At 39.0% G+C, this 21,211-nt stretch overlaps 1 long non-coding RNA gene and 1 pseudogene across 3 annotated transcripts in view; one reads left to right on the forward strand and one right to left on the reverse strand.

Moving 5' to 3' along the window:
• Positions 1–4,431: 4,431 nt before the first annotated feature.
• Positions 4,432–21,211, reverse strand: part of LOC149119079 (uncharacterized) — a 159,101-nt gene continuing 142,321 nt past the window's right edge. For all 3 annotated transcript variants that reach the window (XR_016228806.1, XR_016228807.1, XR_016228805.1), the window contains exons 2-3: positions 7,771–7,906; positions 4,432–4,711 (exon numbers count right to left, since the gene is read on the reverse strand). This is a non-coding gene — a long non-coding RNA (uncharacterized LOC149119079). The remainder of the gene's footprint in view (positions 4,712–7,770; positions 7,907–21,211) is intronic.
• Positions 4,937–5,004, forward strand: LOC149119080 (U6 spliceosomal RNA; annotated as a pseudogene).

Here is a 21,211-nt window from a genome sequence, read left to right on the forward strand (position 1 = left end):
GAAAAGCCTTTGGTCCCATCCTTGCATACCAAGGATAAATCCCACTTGGTCTGGGTGGATGATCTTTCTGATGCATTGTTGGATTCAATTGGCCAGAATTCTGTTGCAGATCTTTGCATGTATGTTCATCAGGGAAATTGGTCTATAATTACTTTCTTTGTTGCACTTTTTTCAAGTTTAGGAATGAAGGTGATGTTGGCTTCATAGAAAGAATTTGGGAGAATCGCCTCTCTCTCAATTGTTTTGAATAACTTGAGAAGAATTGCAGTTAGTGCTTTAAATGTCTGTTAGAATTCAGCAGTGAAGCCTTCCAGTTTTGGGGTTTTCTTGGTAGTGATGGTCTTTATTACTGGTATCATTTCCATCTGGTTATGTGTGTGTTTAGGTTTTCTATATCTTTGTTGCTCAATTTAGGTAGGTTTTATGGATGGAAGGATGGTGGAAAGCCTCTTTGCTGTACCTCATAACTCATAAGATATCAGAGTATCCACACAGGGAATTTTCTACTTGACCTTTTTGTGCAAGTTATATCTCATGAAATATTAGAGAATTCACCAAGGGGAGAAATGCATGAATATAATACATGTGAATAGCCTTTGTGGTGCAAATCAGACCTCATCAAACATAAAAGAATTCTCATGGGGAGCAATTTTATGAATGTAATGACTCAGAGCCTTTTACCATAATTCAGCCCTCATTGTACATCATCAAATTCATATAGGGAAAAACTCCTTTGAAAGTAAAATCCCTTTAATTAGAAGCCATACCTCATAAGACAACAGGGAATTCACGTGGGAGAGAAACCTTATGGGTGTAATGAGTGTTGGAAAGCTCTGCCCAAATCTCTCCTTATATCAGAATGCACAACATATATATCTAATGAATGAAATAAATGTGAGAAAGTCATTTCACATAGGTAATGCCTCATAATCCATCATGGAATTTGAACAAGGGAGAGACCTTAACAATATAATGAATGTGGAAGAGCTTTTCTCCAAAATTCATGTAAGTATTGTGACAAAACCTTTTGCTGGAAATCACATCCTATCCAACAGAGACTCATGTAAAGGAGAAAGCTTATAAATATTATTAGAGTCAGAAGTCAATGGTACATCAGAGAATTGACACAGGTGGTTTCTTAGGCGTATACTGATTGTGCAAAAACATTTTCTTTATTTCAGGCTTGTATAGACACAGAATTCACAAAAGGTGATAGTCTTTGCATGCTGTAAATACAATAAAACCTTTAGCCAGAAATTAGACATCAACAGACTTCAGAGAATTCATAAGGAACAAAAGTCTATGCAATGAATTTGGAAAATGTATTTCTGTTATAAATCAGTCTTCAATTCCCATGAATAGACTCACAAATGAGAAAACATGCATGCATAGAAAAGTTTTGTACCATAAATTATCTCTAGATGGTAAACTAATATATCACACAAAAGAAATATCATGAGTGTAATGGAATTGGGAAACCCTTTGCTATAAGGCAGATTTCCAGAAAGCTTAGCAAGATTACAGAAAAGTCTCTGAAAATGTAACATGTCTGAAAGATTTGTTGGCATCACAAACTGGAGGATAGCTCAAGTGCATGTGTTTTTGTGCCTGGCATCCAAATTGATATCTCTTTTTCTTTGATGAATTCCTTGTTTATTTATTTAGCAGATTTAGAGACAAAGGATTCCTGTCCATTGATTTACTACTATATGCCCACAATTGCCATGGTAAAGTATATGGCAAAAACTGAGTGCTGGGGGCTGTGAATCTGATTCATCACTGATAACATTGAAGACATTGGTTCCTGGTTCTTATGCTGCTATGCATGGAAATGTTTCTCTAATTTCATTTTCAAATAGTTCATTGTTAATATAAAGAAATGCTTCTAATTTTTAAAATTTCATTGAAATAATTTGTGATTAATGTGTCCTAGTCATGCATTATTACAGGGTGTAGTGCAATATTTGCACACATTTATGCAGTAAAAAGTGATCAAGCTAAGCAACTACAGTTTTATTAAGTTTTTAAAGAGTTATTTATTTGAAAGACAGAGTTACAGAGAGAAGTAGCAGCAGAGAGAGAGAGAGGTCTTCCTCTGCCGGTTCACTCCCCAGATGGCCACAATGGCCGGAGCTCTGCCAATCTGATTCCAGGAACCAGGAGCTTCTTCCAGATCTCCCACTTGGGTGCAGGGACCCAAGGACTTGGGCCATCTTCTACTGCTTTCCCAGGCCATAGCAGAGAGTTGAATCAGAAGAGGAGCAGCCAGGACTAGAACTGGTACCCACATGGGATGCTGGTGCTTCAGGCCAGGGTGTTAGCCCACTGTGCCACAATGCTGGCCCCCAAGCAACTACAGTTTCTAATTCTTCTCCATGATTTGAGACTACCAGCTCCTCTCCTTCAGTTCTTTACACAGAACCTAATATGGTTGAATGTAGTCATCTCATTATATTATGGAACACCAGAAGTTCTTTCTGCCTCTTTGATTTTTGATACCTATTATCCAATCCCCCTCTATCCCTAGCTGCTTCCCTTCTCAGCCTCTAGTAATCACAGTTCTGTGTTCAGATCCATTATTTTCTTTCACTTCCACATGCGACAAGGACCAGGTGACATTTGTGTTCCTGCTTCTGTCTTATTTCAATTAATTTAATAATATTTTGTTCTTTTTTTGTATCTAAAAGAGGTTGCCCTGTCCATTGTTTTTCACTGATGGACAGCTAGATTGGTTTCAAATCCTGGCTGCAGTGAACTGTGTTATAGTGGCTGTGTTATGGGAAAATTGCTGTATCTTTGATATGCTCTCCTCCTTTCCTTCTAATAAAATTTCCTTATTCTATATAGCCAAGAGCAAGATAACTCTCACATGGTAGGTCAATTTTTATCTTAGTTTAATTTTTGTTATTTATTTGAAAGAGTTACAATAGAGGTAGAGACACAGAGAGGTCCTCCATTAGCTGGTTCGCTCTACAGATGACTACAAAGGCCAGAGTTATGCCATTCTGAAACCTGGAGACAGGAGCTTCCTCTGGGTCTCCCACATGGGTGAATGGGCCCAAGGACTTGGGCCATCTTCTACTGCTATCCCAGGAGATAGCAGAGAGCAGTATTGGAAGAAGAGCAGCTGGAACTAGAACTGGCACCCAAATGGGATGCTGGCCCTTCAGGCCAGGGCTTTAACTCACTGCACAACAGCGCCAGCCCCAATTTTTATCCTTTTTAAGGAATGACCATACTGTTCTGCATAACATCTGTACTAACTTGTGTTTTCACCCACCATATATGATGGTTTTCTTTTCCCATGTGCTCTCTAGCATTCGTTATTTTTTATCAGTTTGGCATAAAAATGATATAGTATTGTTCATGTTTTTGTGTATTTTGAAATCAGTTAATTTGTTTATTAAATCTTTATTATTTGAAAGGTGGATTTAGAGAGAGAGGGAAAGACATAGATAGCTTTCATCTGCTGGCTCACACCCCAGAGAGTTTCAACAGTTGAGCCTGGGGCATGCTGGAGTCAGGAGCTTCATCCAAGTCTCCCACATGAGTGGCAAGGACCTGAGTCCTTCGTCCATCTTCTGCTGGTTTCCCAGGTGTTTAGCAGTGAGCTAAATTGGAAGTGGAGATTCCTAAACTCAAAGTGGAACTCAGATGTTATGCTGGCCTCACAGATTGCAGCTTTCCCCACTTGGCCACAATGCCAGCCCCTCTATCAATTTAATTCCTCAAAAATAGCTCAGTAATGTTGGCATCTATCTCATTTTGTTTTTTCTCTGTTATTATTCAACTTATTGATGTCTTATTTTTGTTCACATTATTCCTCTCAATTGCTCTACCTGAGGTGAGTAGGGCTGCTGTGTTGCTTAAATGAAGTGTATGCTTTAGATTACTCATTTAATGAGTGCATGTCATTCACATAGCACTTCACTGAAGTTCTACTATGTCCCAAATCCTCTTCTAGGCACAGAATTTAGACCACTTTTCTCTTAGGCCCAGATCTTGCCTTTAACATACTACTTGGAATTTAGTAGCTCATGAAATCTGCAGACTGCATAAATGAATGAATATTTTGAGGGCTGTGCTTTTGTGGAGGAACTTCATAGGAGACCGAAGGAATAAAATAAATCAAAAGTATCCACAGTATATAGAATGTATACTATTTTACAAGTCACAGAGAAGAAGAAGAAGAAGGAAAGTAGTAAGACTAGAAAGTTTGTGGCAAGACTAACAGGCGCTGGTCAAGAACTTAATAAGCACATTAGGAAAGCAGTAAGGTTTCTTTTTTTTTTTTTTTTTGAGGAAAAGTTTTTATTTCTAGTGATGAAATTGGCTACAGAACATTATGAAAGTTTAAAAATACAAAGAGAAATTGTCTATAATTAATAGATTCAAAATTTGACAATCAGTGAATATCATTATTAGTCATTACCAACAACAGTTATTGATTTGAAAGGCAGAGTGACAGGAAGAGGGAACCACTGCTTCACTCCCCAGACACTTGCAATAGCCAAAGCTTGACCAAGCCAAAACCAGGAACTGGGAATTCATTCTGGATGTCCCATTTGGGTGCAGGGACCCAAGCACTTCTGCCATCCTCCGTCTCCTCCCAGGGTGCACACTAGCAGAAACTTGCCTCAAAGCAGAGAAGCTACCACTCAAGCCAGACATTTGTATATGGGATGTGGGTGTGTGGTGGTGATAGCAAGCCCTCATAGATAAAAAAAAAAAGACAAAGTTATTTCTATGCCAAGGAAATTACTCTGTAGTCTTTCTCTTATAAACTACGTATTGCTGAACCTAGATAATTTTTCCTTTATTTAACAATGACATGAAAATGTCAGTTGAGTTGGCTTTCCTGAAGACCTTGTTTCTTGAATATTAGTGGCTAGTTGAGATAAATTCTTTTCATCTCTTTCTCGCTTCGGCAGCACATGTGCTCGCTTCGGCAGCACATATACTAAAATTGGAACGATACAGAGAAGATTAGCATGCCCCTGCGCAGTAAGGTTTCTTTACCTCCCTGTAGACTCTGCTCTCCAGAGGTGAACAGGGTCCTCTAAACCCACTTGCTGCACACACAAACACCTGAGTGTTGTATTCTCCCACAGGTGTTGGAGACTGATATGGTGTTCTGATTTATATTTACATAATGGCTAGTGACATCGGGCATATTCACATGTTTTGACCATGTACATTTCTTCTGAGAAATGTCTATTCAGATCCTTGCCTGTTTCTTCACTGTATTTTTTGGAGTTTTTCCAATTCATGTAAATGTTCTGGAAATCTGTAAACATTCAGAGTTTTAATTTTTCCTGCCATCTGTTCATTGTATCTACACTCTGATGTTTACTTTGTTGTGAAGAAGTATCTTAGTTGGATATACTCAAATGTCTCTGTTTTTATTTTTGTGACTATTGCTATTGGAATCTTACCCAAAAGCTATTGTGTGTTGACAATATTTAGAGTTTCCCTATGTTTACTTGGGTTTGGGTCTTATGATTACATTTTAATTCACTGTGAGTTCACTTTCACATAGTGTAAGAGATGTTGGAGTCTCTTTTCAGGCTTCTACATATGGATAATCAAGTTCCTCTGCACCACTTGTGAAAGAGATTCTTCTTTCTCCAGTTCATTTTAGTTCCTTTGTTAAATATGAGTTGCTGGTAGAAATTTGGGTTTATTTCTATGCTACCAAGTCTTTTCCATTGAACTATGTGTCTGTTATTATATCAGTGCTAACACTTCTTTTTTTTTTTTTTTTTTTTTTTTTTTTTTTTGCAGTATATTTATTTGAAAGGCAGAGTTACAGAGAGGTAGAGGCAGAGAGAGAGAGAGGTCTTCCATCCACTGGTTTACTCCCCAAATGGCCACAATGGCCGGAGCTCTGTTGATCTGAATCCAAGTGTCAGGAGCTTCTTCCAGGTCTCTATGCAGGTGCAGGGGCCCAAAGACTTTGGCCATTTTCTACTTTTTTCTCAGGCTATACCAGAGAGGGGTATAAGAAGTGGAGCAGCTGGGAAACATACTGGCACCCATATGAGATGCCAGCACTGCAGACGGTGACTTTACCTGCTTTGTCATAGTGCTGACCCCTGTAATATGTCTTAAAATATGGTGTGATGTCTCCAGCTTTTTTTTGCTTTATAATATTGCTTTAGATGTTAAGCATCTCTCATGTTTCTATGTGAATTTTAGCATCATTTTTTCTAGCTCTGAGAACATCGTTGGTATGTTGATTGGGATTGCATTGAATTTGCAAATTGCTTTTGGTAGTATGGATATTTTGGTATTATTCTTCCCATTCACAAACATAAGTTTTCTGTGAGACTGTCAAAAAGCCTTGACAAAAATTGGACTTTATTACACAAAAATTCATCACTTTTTGGGATCATTTAAATCCATAATTTTGCACTAATATTTGATAAATAATTAAAGACTTTGAGCATTTTAGTAGGAGAAATTAAAATATTTATCAATTTATTCAAATATTGTTTAGATGTGATATTCAAATATTGTTTAGAGCCATTGTCTGTATTCCCTCTAAATTACGATCTTTTTGCTTTTTGCCTGTTAAACTTGTCCCTTGATTCAACAACCGTTTTTAATGTAATGTAAACTGAAAATGTCATTTCATAAGCTAAAAAAAATGAAAAAGAAGGAAAAAGAAGGGAGGGAGGTTGAGTATATAATTATGTTCTCCGAATTTTTTCTATAAAACATATTGAATCATTTAAAAGCTAATTAAAATTAAACTCAAAATTGGACCATTATGACCAATATTTAAAACAAGTGATTAAAAACTGTAGATGTCTTCAATTTTGATTATCATTCTTCTTTAGAATATCTGAAAGAAATCCAGTTTCTCACTTTAAAATATACCAGTGTGTTAGAATTTAGTATTAAATGACTTTGTTTAAAAGTGTTATTTAATCTATTGCTTTAAGTAGTAATACTATGGCCATTGTAAAACAAAATCCTTATCATTTTTCATAAAACAGGAAGGGCCTTTAAAACATCATCACTAAAAATATTAAGAGACCTAAAATATAACATTCTTAAAACCCAAGTGATACCATTCAAAATTTTCAAATATGCAGGGATAGTTCATGTCAAGTAACTAAATAATTGTTAAGTGTATATATGGAATAGCTTCTATAAATTCTTTTGGCAAGGGCTGGCACTGTGCCATAGTGGGTGAGGCTGCCACCTGCAGTGCTGGTATTCCATAGGGGCATCAGTTCAAGACCTGGCTGCTCCACTTCCTATCCAGCTCTCTGCTATGGCCTGGGAAACACTATAAAATGGTACAAGTCCTTGGGCCCCTGCAACTGCATAGGAGACCAGGAAGAGGCTCCTGGTTCCTGCCTTCCAGTCAGCACAGCTGCAGCCATGGAGGCCAACTGTGGAGTGAACCAGTGAATGGAAGACCACTCTCTCTGCCTCTCCTTCTCTCTCTGTGTAATTCTGACTTTCAAATAATATAAATAAATCTTTAAAAAATTCTTTTGGCAAATAGATGAAGCTATTTGTTATACATTTCAAATAAATAGCAAACATACTAGAAAAATATATTGAATAAAATTTAAGCAACTCATAGCTATACACAGAAATTTCTCACCATAACAACATAGCAACCACTAAATTTCCAAATTCAATTTTCCACAACTTAGAATCTTTAACTCCAGAAGGAGTACAAAATTGACAGAACAGTGGCCTATGTATCAGGATACCTAATGCTAATACAGAATTATCCCTGCCACAACTTACCTATGTGACCTTGAACAATTCACTTTACTTCTCTGGGCTTGGCATTTAGCATCCTCATGTGATAAAGGAGGCTTGGATAAGATCAGTTGTACTCTATCTTGAGACTTCAATGATCTCTCAGTTTCCAAACAGGCACCTTAAGGGAAAGTAAACCTTTAGATCAAAGCTTACATTTTTAAATATAAATATATTTTAAACTGTTTCTACAACTAGTACAAAACAACACATTCAAATGTGTACCATGCCACTTTTCAATATTTGGGAATAATTAATGCATCATTTTAGAGCATTGTCTTGAGGCCAGTGCTGTGGTGTAGCTAGTAAAGCCACTGCATGCAGTGGGGGCATCCCATATGGAGGCCGGTTCAAGTCCAGGCTGCTCCATTTTCCATTCAGCTGTCTGCTATAGCCTGGGAGAGCAGTAGGAAGTTGGCCCAAGTCCTTGGGCCCCTGAATCTGCATGGGAGACCCTGAAGAGGTCCTGGCTCCTGGTTTCAGATTGGCATATCTCTGACCTTTTAGGTCATCTGGGGAGTGAAAAAGCAGATGGAGGAACTCTCTCTCTTCCTCTTGTTCACTATCTGTGTAACTCGGACTTCCAAATAAATAAATAAATAAATCTTTTAAAAAATCAAAAGAATATTGTCTGGCACACAGTGAACCACTAAGTACAAGATATTATTAGTAATATTAGATTGAAATATTGAAATAAACTAGGCAATAAGCCTTAAGATGCAAATTAATACCAAGAAATATAATCTCAAATTTCTGTGTTCAACAAGGTAGTCTCTTTTCACTACTAACTTTATACTAAATAAGATATTTTGATATTTTGTTAAGAGTAAATTTATCGGGGGCCAGCGCCGTGGCTCACTTGGTTAATTCTCCACCTGTGGTGCTGGTATCCCTTATGGGCAAAGTGTTCTAGTCCTGGTAGCTCCTCTTTCAGTCCAGCTTTCTGCTATGGCCCGGGAAGGCAGTAGAGGATGGCCCAAGTGCTTGGGCCCTGCACCCGGATGGGAGACCAGGAGAAAGCACCTGACTCCTGGCTTTGGATGGGCACAGCTCCAACTGTGGCAGCCATCTGGGGACTGAACCAATGGAAGGAAGGCCTTTCTGATTTCTCACTGTATATAACTCTACCTGTCAAATAAAAAAAATTATTAGTTTTTCATAAAAACTGCAGTATTGAAAAAGTTCTAAAATCCCTCTAATTCTAAATGTCTGTGACTGCTAACTCATTAGCACATATTGCATTCTTTACATCTGGGTAATCATGATAATTCACTTTTAAATGATTAACAGATCTGCTGTTATATATAAATACATGCTTTTCCGAAAATCATACAATAAGCAGGCTACATACTTTACTTCAAGTAGAACTGCCATATCCAGTCCTACAATTGTAAATAAGACAGTTTCAATTGTTCAGCATTATCAATTATAAATTCCAATCGTGTAGCAATACTCATAAGAATTTAGGGGGCTGATGCTGTGGAGTAGCAAGTAGAGCTGTGGCTTGCAGTGCTGACATTCCAATTGGGTGCCAGTTCAAGTCCTGGCTACTCAAATTACTATCCATCTTTTTAGGCAAGTAAGACTTACTATCCAGCAGTAGAGGATGGCCCAGGCCCTTGGGCTCCTGCACCTGCATAGGAGACCCAAAAGAAGCTGCTGGCTCCTGGCTTTGGATTGGCAGAGCTCCAGCCATTGTGGCCAAATGGGGAGTGAACCAGTGGTTGGAAGACTGCTCTCTCTCTCTCCTTCTCTGTGTAACTCTGATTTTCAAGTAAAATAAATGAATTTTTTTAAAAAAAGGATGAAATAAAAAGGAAGATGAAGATTACAAAATTGTTTAATTTTTTTAATAAATATAAATTTCCAAAGTACAGCTTTTGGATTACAGTGGCTTCCCCTCCCCCAAAACATCCCTCCCACCCATAATCCTCCTATTTCCTGCTTCCTCTCCCATCCCAGAAGATTACAAAATTGTATGAAGGACATTTGTACAGTAAACAAATATACTGATTTCCAATGCAATATTTGAATACTTGAAGCAGGAACGCTAAGTACTTCTTTGCCAAAATAACATGTTTTCTCCAGTGTAAAACCCATTTGCCATCCCAATACAAAAAGGGATTTGGGGCAAGAAGGAAAAAAGAAGTCCACACATGCAGAAATTTTAAGCAAAACAAAATAGAGAATGTATTTAGTTTCATGTAAATCACATGAGAATTAATAGTATTCTACCAATTTGCAACAAATATTTTTAACTTTAATGAATGAATGAATTTTCAGTTACATAGCAGGAAACTTCTACCCTCTCCCATAAAACTGAAAGAGAAACTTTTTAAAAGTAAAAACTGATGAAAGAATTCTGCAATACATGTTAATGTTAAGTAGCCCAGCAGAGTTTATTTAGAAATACAAACACACACACAGAAAATAAATACATTAAAATCTTACTGAATAGGTCAGTAATAGTTCAGGATCCAATATGTGTGCAAAAGATTCTGGATTTCCCAGTCACTTTGTATAGGAAATGATGTGCTTTGCTATGTAGCATGTAAGTTTAGATTCCTGAACACCTCCACTTTGCTTCTTACCCTGAATCCCAGCAAATACAGGAACACAGCTGTTGAGTCATTCATTTTCTGGATTTGGGAATATCAAAGAATTAATGAGTATAGAAAGTTGTACAGCAAAGACCAAGAATATCCAAGGGAGGTCAGGAAAATCAATTGAACAAGTCAAAATACTATGAATGTATACTGAATGCTCTGTTTTTAATATGTCTTACTTACCTAAAAAGACATGAGGGCTATTGCTCTCTCTCTCTTAATACAACTAAGGAGAAGATATCACCAATGCTCAAGAAAAATGAATACACAGCAGAGCTAATACAAAATCCCCAAATTCCAAAATAGAAAAACTGGATATGCACTCCTTACACACACCCTGAAGTGGCAATGAAGTAGAACAAATCTAAAATTAGAAAAAAATATTTTTTAAAAGATTTATTTATTTATTTGAAAGTCAGAGTTGCACAGAGAGAGGCAGAGAAGAGAGAGGGGTCTTCCATCCACTGGTTCTCTCCCCAGTTGGCTGCAATGGCCAGAGTTGTGCCAATCCAAAGCCAGGAGCAAGGAGCTTCTTCCAGGTCTCCCACATGGGTGCAGGGGCCCAGGACTTGGGCCATCTTCTACTGCTTTCCCAGGCTATAGCAGAGATCTGGATCCATATGAGCTGCCAGCACTGCAAGTGGTGGCTCTACCCACTATGCCACACCGCTGGCCCCGAAAATTCTTGTCAAATTAAGAACATTTAACCTTTGTTTTAGAGTGCATTATTAAAATATCTAAACTGGGGGAATACATAATTTCTTTCTTTAGAAATCAGAAGAGAAAAAGAACACTTCAAGCCTACTGTGACACCACACAGAAGGAATGGAGAATCATGATCTCAATTAGCCTAGGGACAGAATAAAAGGGAGGGAAATAGGAACAACAGAATTAAGATGAATAAGCTTTGACAGCTGAGGGAATCTGAATGTAAAGAAAAGGCATGCAGTTAACTGAAACAATAGAGATAATTCTGAGAGGAAAAAACATTGTTAAGTCATATTAATGGGGCCAGAGCTGTGACTTAGTAAAGTAAAAAAAAAAAATCTAAAATTTGTTTTTAAATTATATAATTAAAAAAGATAAAAAAAGATGTTCAATCTTAAGTCTCTACAGCATAAGATATACATCAATTTTCCCAGGTTCTATTTGCATTTATTAACAAAGTTTCATGGGTGTAATCACTAAAGTGGCTCCAATAAGTCTTTTTATAAAAATTATTTTTTATTTTGACAGGCAGAGTGGACAGTGAGAGAGACAGAGAGAAAGGTCTTCCTTTTTCTGTTGGTTTACCCCCTAGTGACCGCTGCGGCCAGTGTGCTGCGGCTGGCACATGGCGCTGATCCAAAGCCAGGAGCCAAGTGCTTCCTCCTGGTCTCCCATGCAGGTACGGGGCCCAAGCACTTTGGCCATCCTCCATTGCACTCCTGGGCCATAGCAGAGAGCTGGACTGGAAGTGGAGCAACTGGGACAGAATCTGGCTCTCCCAGCAGGACTAGAACTTGGTGTGCCTGCACCGCAGGTGGAGGATTAGCTTATTGAGCCATGGAGCCTGCCTCCAATAAGTCTTAACCTGGGATGCAACTAAATTTAACAAGGATACTCAATAGGAATTTTAGAAGAATTCCAAAATATGTATCAGAATAAAAATAAATACTTTACTTGGTACATCTCATTTTAACTATACTATTGTCTAAATTTCCAAATGTCAGATGTACTAAAAAAATCCCCAAAGCAGCAGAGTTGGTCCGACATGATGAGGAATAAAATAAAGAAAATGAGAATTCGCAGATCCCAGATTAAAATAACCAAGAAGGCCCAATAAAAGAAAACTCAATGTCTTCATACACTAACATTTATTACCTCAGATTTATTTAACAAAAAGGTGATTATTCCAGCTACATCCCATTAGGTAGCCCAATTTTACCTGCTAAATCCATTTAAAAAAAGCACCTCATGATATATTACTAAAATCATATTGCTATATGCCATCCACCATGTCCACTGTACCTTATACCTAATGTTAACAGATCTGATGAAAATCAGTAGATAAATGATGTGTCTTAACCACGTGTGGGAAATGTCTTTTGTTCAACGTTTTTCCAAAAACCCCTCAGTCTCAGTTTGCCTTCACATTGAAAAGACACTTCTGAGGTTTACTAATCAGTCCAGCTTCTTCGGGCCTCCCTCCAATGAAAGGGGCTAAAATCCATCAAAATAAACTCTAGGCACTGTCCTTGTGCTCCCAGTGACTTTTTCACTCTAGGGGCTCACAAACCTTCTAAATTCTTTAGATCACCTGTGCTGTCCATTAGTTCTCAAAGACTATGATGCAAGTAATTTCCCCTCTTGGAACCTTGTTATTAACTGTGCTGTATGAGAAATGAAGTCTCCTACACACCTTGTGCTTACGATTCTCCAAACCATGTTGCCTGCTAGGACTTTGGCCATGAATATAGGACAGCAATACCTGAACATGATTACTGAGATCTCCTTAATAAAGGATAGACTGGGGCCAGCACTGTGGTGCAGTGGTGTAATCCTTTACCTGCAGTGCTGGCACCCCATATGAGCACCAGTTCTAGTCCCCATTTCTCCTTTTCCCATCCAGCTCTCTGCAATAGCCTGGGAAAGCAGTAGAAGCTGTTCCAAGTGCTTTGGTCCCTGCCAAAATGTGGGAGACCTGGAAGCTCCTAGCTCAGATTGGCCCAGCTGCAGACATTGCAGTCATTAGGGGAGTAAATGAGCATATGGAAGACCTTTCTCTCTGTCTCTTCCTCTCACTGTCTGTAAGTACACCTGTCAAATACGTAAATAAATTCTATATATATATATATTTACATTTATTTATATATATTTATGTATATAAATATATTCATATATAAAATATATTATGCTTTATCATATATTATATAATATATAATAATTATAAACAGATAATATTATATAATTTATTATAACTATTATATATATCATATATATATATTATTGAGATGACTTCAATAGCCAGAGTGTGGCCAGGTTGAAGCCAGGAGCTCCTCCTCCAATGTGTGTGGCAGCAACCCAGGCACTTGGACCATCTTTCACTGGTTTTTCAATCCATTGGTATGGAGCTGGATCAGAAATAATTATATATTTATATATAAATAAATTCATATATAATATTTATATATAATTATATATTATATATTTATGATAATTATATGTAATTCTATATTATGTATAGAAATATATAATATATATTATAATATATAAATATATATATGATGGATCAAAATGCGGCATTCTCCATTTGGCAGAAGAGACAGGCTCCAATATCTACTGTCTATGTCAGTATGTCAGTATAATGCAGGAGGTAACCCCTCTACCAAATAAGAAAAGCTATTTCAGTTCAGCTGGACATCATTCTGCTGACTGTTGACCTTATTACTGTTAGTCTGGATGCTTTCATTGGTTGCAATCCAGAGACCCAATTTTCCCATAGATATAAACATCAGCAAACATGAAAATTTGGTAAGAAAAGCTTAAACTGAGAGTTATGATTAATAACTATTTTAACAAAATTTCTCAGAACCCATCTAATCCAAACCTTGGACAATTGGGAGCTGTTGTACTTGGCCCACCCATAATTGAAATGGATTCTAAATCCTTCAACTGCAAGGAGAGTATCATAGACATTAATGCTCCAAACGGATCCAGTTCCCTGCTAATGTGTCTGGAAAAGCAGCACAGGGTGACTCAAATATTGGGGCTCCTGCACCCATGTGAGAGACCTGGAAGAAGCCCCTGGCTCCTGATATCAGTCTGGCCTAGCCACAGTCACTGCAGCCATTTGAGGAGCGAACAAACCAGGAGGAAGATCCATCTCTCCCACTCTCTCTTTCTAGTGCTGCCTTTCAAATTCATAAATAGACCTTTAAGAAAGTCGATCACTTCAATAAATTTGTCATTGCTCAGTCATGATTACTTTTACTACCTTAAATTCTTTTTCAAAAGATTTATTTATTGGAAAGGCAGAAAGAGGAGCTGGTGGTTGTGGTGCAGTGGACAAAGTTGCTATCTGTTACATTGGCATCCTCTACGTGCACCAGTTCAAGTACCAGCTATTCCATTTCTGATCCAGCTCCTTACCAATGGACTGAAAAAGCAGGGAAAGTTGGCCCAAGTGGCTGGGATGCTGCCACACACATCGGAGGAAAAGCTCCTGGCTTCAACCTGGCCACACTCTGGCTATTAAAGTCATCTCAAAAATGAATTAGGTGGTGGAAGATTTCTGTCTCTCCCTCTCTCTGTAACTCTTTCAAATAAGTAATTAAATATTTTAATATGATAAAAAATGGCAGAGAGACACAGAGACAAAGAGAGAAGGAAAGAGAAGCAGAGAGATCTCCCATCTGCTGGTTCACTTTCTATATGGCTACCACTGTGCAAGACCAGGTTTCAAGTCCCCATTGAGGTTACAGTTCTCCAAATTAGATGACAAGAAGGAAAGAATTTGAGCTATTATCCATTGCTTCCCAGGGATATTAACATGAAACTGATTTGGAAGTGGAGTACCCAAAACTCAGATTAGCACTGCAATATATGATGCGGGCATCTGTTGTGATGGTTAACAAATTGGAAAACCTAGAGGAAAAATCAACAGATTCCTGGACATACACAATATACCAAAATTGAGTCATGAAGACACATAGAAAAGCTAAACAAATCAAAAACCAAGACAGAGATTGGATGAGTAATAAAGACCCTCCCAACAAGGAAAAGTCCAGGATCAGACAGCCTCACTATTGAATTCTACAAGTCTTTTAAAGAACTAATGATTCTCAAACTATTCAACACAATTGAAAGAGAGACAATCCTCTCAAACTCCTTCTATTAATCTGACAATGACTCATTCTATCATTTATTTATACATAATGTTGAGAAAATCAGAAGTATTTGTTAGGACTTCTGCTAAAATGCACTAGATTTATAATTTTTAAATACATCTTTCCTAGATGTAATGCAGTCCTTTGCTACTTTAGAGTATCAGAAATTTAAAATGTTGGACTGGTGCTGTGGTGGAGCAGGTTAACACCCTCGCCTGAAGCTCCAGCATCCCATATGGGGGCCGGTTCAATACTCAGCTGCTCCACTTCTGATCCTGCTCTCTGCTATGGCCTGGCAAAGTAGTAGAAGATGGCCCAAGTCCTTGGGCCCCTGTACCGATCTGGGAGACCTGGAACTAGCTCCTGGCTCCTGGCATCGGATCAGCACAGCTATGGCAGTTGCAATCAATTAGGGAGTGAACATCAGACGGAAGACCTCCCTCTTTCTCTCTGGTTCTCCTCTCTGTCTGTAACTCGACTTGTAAATAAATAAATAAATAAATCTTTAAAACAATTAAGAAATTTAAAAAGGGAAAAGTTTTTAAAAAATGTATTTCTTTATTGTGAGGCAGAGTGACAGATATAGAGAGGAAGAGAAAGAGAGGTCTGCTATCCACTGGTTCCCCCCTAAATGGCCAGAATGGCTGGAGCTGGGCCGATCTGAAGCCAGGTGCCAGAAGCCAGGAGCCAGCAGCTTCCTCCAGGTCTCTCACATGGGTGCAGGGGCCCAAGCACTCAGGGCATATTCCACTGCATTCCTAGGCCATTAGCAAAGAGCTGGATTGGAAGTGCAGGAGCAGGGACTCAAACTGGTGCCCATGTGGGATGTTGGTGCTGCAGGTGGATGCTTAATCTACTATGCCACAGAATGGGCCCAGGGAAAGGTTTTAGGAAGACATCTTTCATGTAGACTAGGCTGCAATATTGCAAGGTAAGGTTTAGCTTTTATTTCCACACATCAGTATTCATCTTTTAGCAACTATAAATACTGAATATCATACATATAGACATAAATATAGGTAACTGCAGATTTTGTTGTCATTCTTTCTAATTCTCTTTTAATGTCTGCTAATAGGCCATCTTATGGATTATTATATTGATGTTATCTGTACACAACCATCAGGCATTTCCACTGTTGAATGTGTTTATGTGTACAGGTAGTTTTGTTTGTGTGTACATGAATGCACATTTGATGGAGATAGCACTGACAGTAATAATGTGAGAAATCCTAATGCTGATTTCAAACTTTCTATCCTCCGCAGAGATGGCTGTCATTGAAGTAGACCACAGGACCCCTTTGCTGTTGTGGACTGAAATGTGCCTCCCTAAAACTCAAACACTGAAGTGCTAACCACCAACATAACTCTACCTGAAGAAAGTGCTTTTAAGCAGATCAAATGATAGATGTGTCTGTCACATCAGAGAAGGGCTTCTGGAAAAATCGAGCCTATTAGCACCTTGATCTGATATTTTCAAGCTCTACAACTCTGAGAAGTAAAATTCCATGATTTAAATCATATTCTCTGTGGTATTTTCTTAGCAAATTAATATATCCTCATTTCTGCTAGCATTTTCTGCTGTCATCTAGAAGGTCCTCGTGATTAGCAGAGAAATATAGAAAGTAAAAACTATGATTTTAGATTACCAAGTACCTACTAACATAAAAAAAAAAAGATATCCCAGAAGCAACCTACTACCATCCTCCAGGACCCAGAAAAAAAAAAAAAAAACAGGAATGAGTCAAGTTGTGGGGCAGTAGAAAAGTGAATAATGAAAGATCACAGCAGAAGTAAATAAGGAAGGGTTTGATGCTGTGGTGTAGTAGGTTAATGCCTTGTCCTGCTGTGCATGTATCCCATATGTTGTTGCTCGAAGACCAGGTTCTCCACTTCCAATCCAGCTCCCTACTAATGCACCTGGGAAATTGGTGGAAGATGGACCATGTTCTTGGGTGCTGGCACCCACATGAGAGACTTGGAAGAAGCATCTGGCCTTTCAAATAAAGAAATCTTAAAAAAAATAGAAGCAGTGTTAGCACTGTTGGAAAAACAGACACATAGTTCAATGGAAAAAATAGGCAGCTGAAATAAACTGACTTTTCTACAGCCAACCCCTATTTAATAAAGGAAAGAAAACAAACAGGAGAAAGAAGAATCCCCTTAGCAAATGGTTTAAAGGAAAGTGATTATCCATATGTAGAAGCCTGAAAAGATACCCCAACACCTCATACACTATGTAAAAGCAAGTCAAGGTTAATTAAAAGTCTAAATATAAAACCAAAACCTTGAGAGCTTGTTTTGAGGTTCTAGCAGGGGAGCGCAGCTACTCGTATACCCTTGACCGAAGACAGGTCCTCCTCTAGCGGGGAAGGTCGTCCTCTTCGACCCAGCATGCAGCTTCAGGAGGGACGCACATGGAGTGGTGAGGGAGGAAGGGGACACCCGCCTAGCCAGCCAGATCAGCCGAATCAACCCTGGCGATCAATGGGGTGACAGATGTCGCAGCCAGATCGCCCTCACATCCTGAGTTCATGCCGGAGCTGAGGGAAGGAAGCAATGCCGTCGGATCTGGCCGCTCTGCGGGAGTCTGAGGAACAACTCACACCAGGTGGCCGCCGTTCCGTCGTCATGGGTAAAGGAGACCCCAACAAGCCAAGGGGCAAAATGTCCTCCTATGCCTTCTTCGTGCAGACGTGCCGGGAAGAGCACAAGAAGAAACACCCTGACTCTTCGGTCAATTTCGCAGAATTCTCTAAGAAATGCTCGGAGAGATGGAAGACCATGTCTGCAAAGGAAAAGTCCAAGTTTGAAGATATGGCAAAAAGTGAAAAAGCTCGTTATGACAGGGAGATGAAAAATTACGTTCCTCCCAAGGGTGATAAGAAGGGAAAGAAAAAGGATCCCAATGCTCCTAAAAGACCACCATCTGCCTTCTTTCTCTTTTGCTCTGAACATCGCCCAAAGATCAAAAGTGAACACCCTGGCCTGTCCATTGGGGACACTGCAAAAAAATTGGGTGAGATGCGGTCTGAACACTCAGCCAAAGATAAACAACCATATGAACAGAAAGCAGCTAAGCTAAAGGAGAAATATGAAAAGGATATTGCTGCATACCGTGCCAAGGGCAAAAGTGAAGCGGGAAAGAAGGGCCCTGGTAGGCCCACAGGCTCAAACAAGAAGAATGAACCTGAAGATGTGGAGGAAGAAGAGGAAGAAGAAGAAGATGAAGATGATGAGGAAGAGGATGAAGATGAAGAATAAATGGCTATCCTGTAATGATGAGTGTGGAGTGTGCGTGTGTGCTCAGGCAGTTGTTTTGCTAAGAATGTGAATTCAAGTGCAGCTCAATATTAGCTTCAGTATAAAAAAACTGTACAGATTTTTGTATAGCTGATAAGATTCTTTGTAGAGAAAATACTTTTTTTAAAAAATGCAGGTTGTAGCTTTTTGAGGGGCTACTACATACAGTTAGATTTTAAAGCTTCTGATGTTGAATGTTCCTAAATATTTAATGGTTTCTTTAATTTCTTGACTTGTGTATGGTAGCGCAGCAAAGTTGTAGGAATTAGTATCATTTGTAAATTTGGATTTTTTGTTAGGATGTTGCATTCTGTGTTGTTTTTTTAAAAAAAAATTTGTAATAAAATTATGTATGTTAAAAAAAAAACCCAAAACCTAAGTAAACATATGAGAAACTGTAAAACATTAGCAGAGACAACAGTTTGCATAAGATTCCAAAAGCACAAGTAACAAAAATAAAATATACAAATTTGAGCATATCAAATTAAGATACATCTTCACAACAAAGTAATCAACAGAGTGAAGATACAATGGACGGAATGGCAGGAAACATTGAAAACTCTGACTATGACAAAAGATTGATAGCCAGAACATACATATATAGAACTGGAAAAACTCCAAACAAGAAGCAAAATGTACACGTAAGAAATGGGCAATGATCAGAATAGATGTTTCTCAGAAGAAGAAATCTCAATTGTCAAGACATAGATGAACATGCCCAATATCACTAGCCATTAAGGAAATGTAAATCAAAACCAATAGCAGACTCCATCTGTGGGAGAAGACAATGCTTGGGTTTTCATTTGTGCAACAAGTGGGTTTAGAGGACCCTGTTCACCATTAGAGGGCAGAGTCTACATGGAAGTAAAGAATCCTTAATACTTTCCTAATGGGAGAAGAGGAAGCCTGAGACCTCGCAAGCGGGAAGTGGTCCAGAAACTGCTCAGGTGTGGGTGTAGGTGGCTGAGCAACAGGCAGTCCTGCCTTGATTCCCCACAAAGATACAGGGGAAACCCTTCTGGATGGAGCAGGCGTGAATCGGAGGACCTACTGGGAGAACAAGGTCGCCCACCGCGCGGAAGCCAAGTCGCGGGACCCAGACGCAGAAGCCCCAGGGTCTGCGCGACAGTGCTCCAAGGGGAGTGCATGCCACACAGACAACAGCGGGGAGACTTGGGACGCTCAGGGCTCCGAGTCCACACATCGGCGCTGGAAGGGGAGGTGAGCTCAATAACCCGAGACATTGGTGGGGAAACGGGGGTCAGAATCTAGAGGGGGGCCGGAAAGTGCAGCAAACTCACTACCGGAAAGAAGGAAAAAAAAAAAAGCTTTGGGGTTTCTCTTCCCCCTAACCTTGCAAAGGTTACAAGGCTGCAAGGCTTGAAGAATTCCCAAGAGACAAAGAGCAGGCCTCCTCTTTGGATTTACATATCAATGGGGGAGAGTTAAGGAACTGAGTCACTACAATTCAGTAGCCTAGCCAACCCAGTGGGAGTCCAGAGGAGCCAAAGACTGGAAGCTAAATACCATCAATTCTGCACAGCCCTGCCCTGCGGTGTTACTTACCCCCTGAATAAATAAAATAAATAAATAAATAAAAAGAGAGAGATTTACCACGCATAACCTGAGGGTGTCACCTTTGCACACCCTTAACCAGGAAGAACCAGGCAGAGCTCTCAGGCCGCACCCATCTCAAGCCTCCAAGGCTCCTCCAACAGCAGGCAGTCCACTTAACACAGACACAGTATAAAAAAAAAAAAAAAAGAAAAAAAACGCACAGTGACGCAAGAAGAATTAACTATGCCGAGCAACAAACACAGAAATAGAGGGAGCAAGATCAACGATGACACTATGATGCCTCCAAATAAGCAAAACACCCCAAGCCAAGAGTATGAAGATGATGAGATAGAAGAAATGCAAGATACGGATTTCAAAAAATTTATGATAAGAACATTTAGAAGTTTTCAAAAGCAAATCCTTGAACTACAGAAATCCTTAATGGACAAGATTGAAAATCTCTCTCGTGAAAATGAAATTTTAAGGAAGAGTCAAAATGAAACTCAGAAACTAGTAGAACAGGAAAGTGTAATAGTCAAGAGAAATCAAAATGAAATGAAGAGCTCAATAGATCAAATGACAAACACATTAGAAAGCCTTAAAAACAGAATGGGTGAAGCAGAAAAGAGAATATCGGACTTAGAAGATAGAGCACAGGAAAACATACAGTCAAACCAAAGAAAAGAAGAGGAAATTAGAAACCTAAAAAATATTGTTGGGAATCTACAGGATACTATTAAAAAAACCAACATTCGAGTTCTAGGAGTTCCTGAAGGCATGGAGAGAGAGAAAGGATTGGAAGGCCTTTTTAGTGAGATACTAGCAGAGAACTTTCCAGGTTTGGAGAAGGACAGAGATATCCTAGTACAGGAAGCTCATAGAACCCCCAATAAACATGACCAAAAGAGATCCTCACCACGACACGTGGTAATTAAACTTACCACAGTGAAACATAAAGAAAAGATCCTAAAATGTGCAAGAGAGAAACGTCAGATTACTCTCAGAGGATCTCCAATCAGACTCACAGCTGACTTCTCATCAGAAACCCTACAAGCTAGGAGGGAATGGCGAGACATAGCACAGGTGCTAAGAGAGA

This window comes from Oryctolagus cuniculus, unplaced genomic scaffold (genome assembly GCF_051225735.1).
Source record: "Oryctolagus cuniculus isolate XC-2025 breed Fujian yellow rabbit unplaced genomic scaffold, ASM5122573v1 ptg000038l, whole genome shotgun sequence".
In the NCBI taxonomy this organism is placed as follows: domain Eukaryota; kingdom Metazoa; phylum Chordata; class Mammalia; order Lagomorpha; family Leporidae; genus Oryctolagus; species Oryctolagus cuniculus.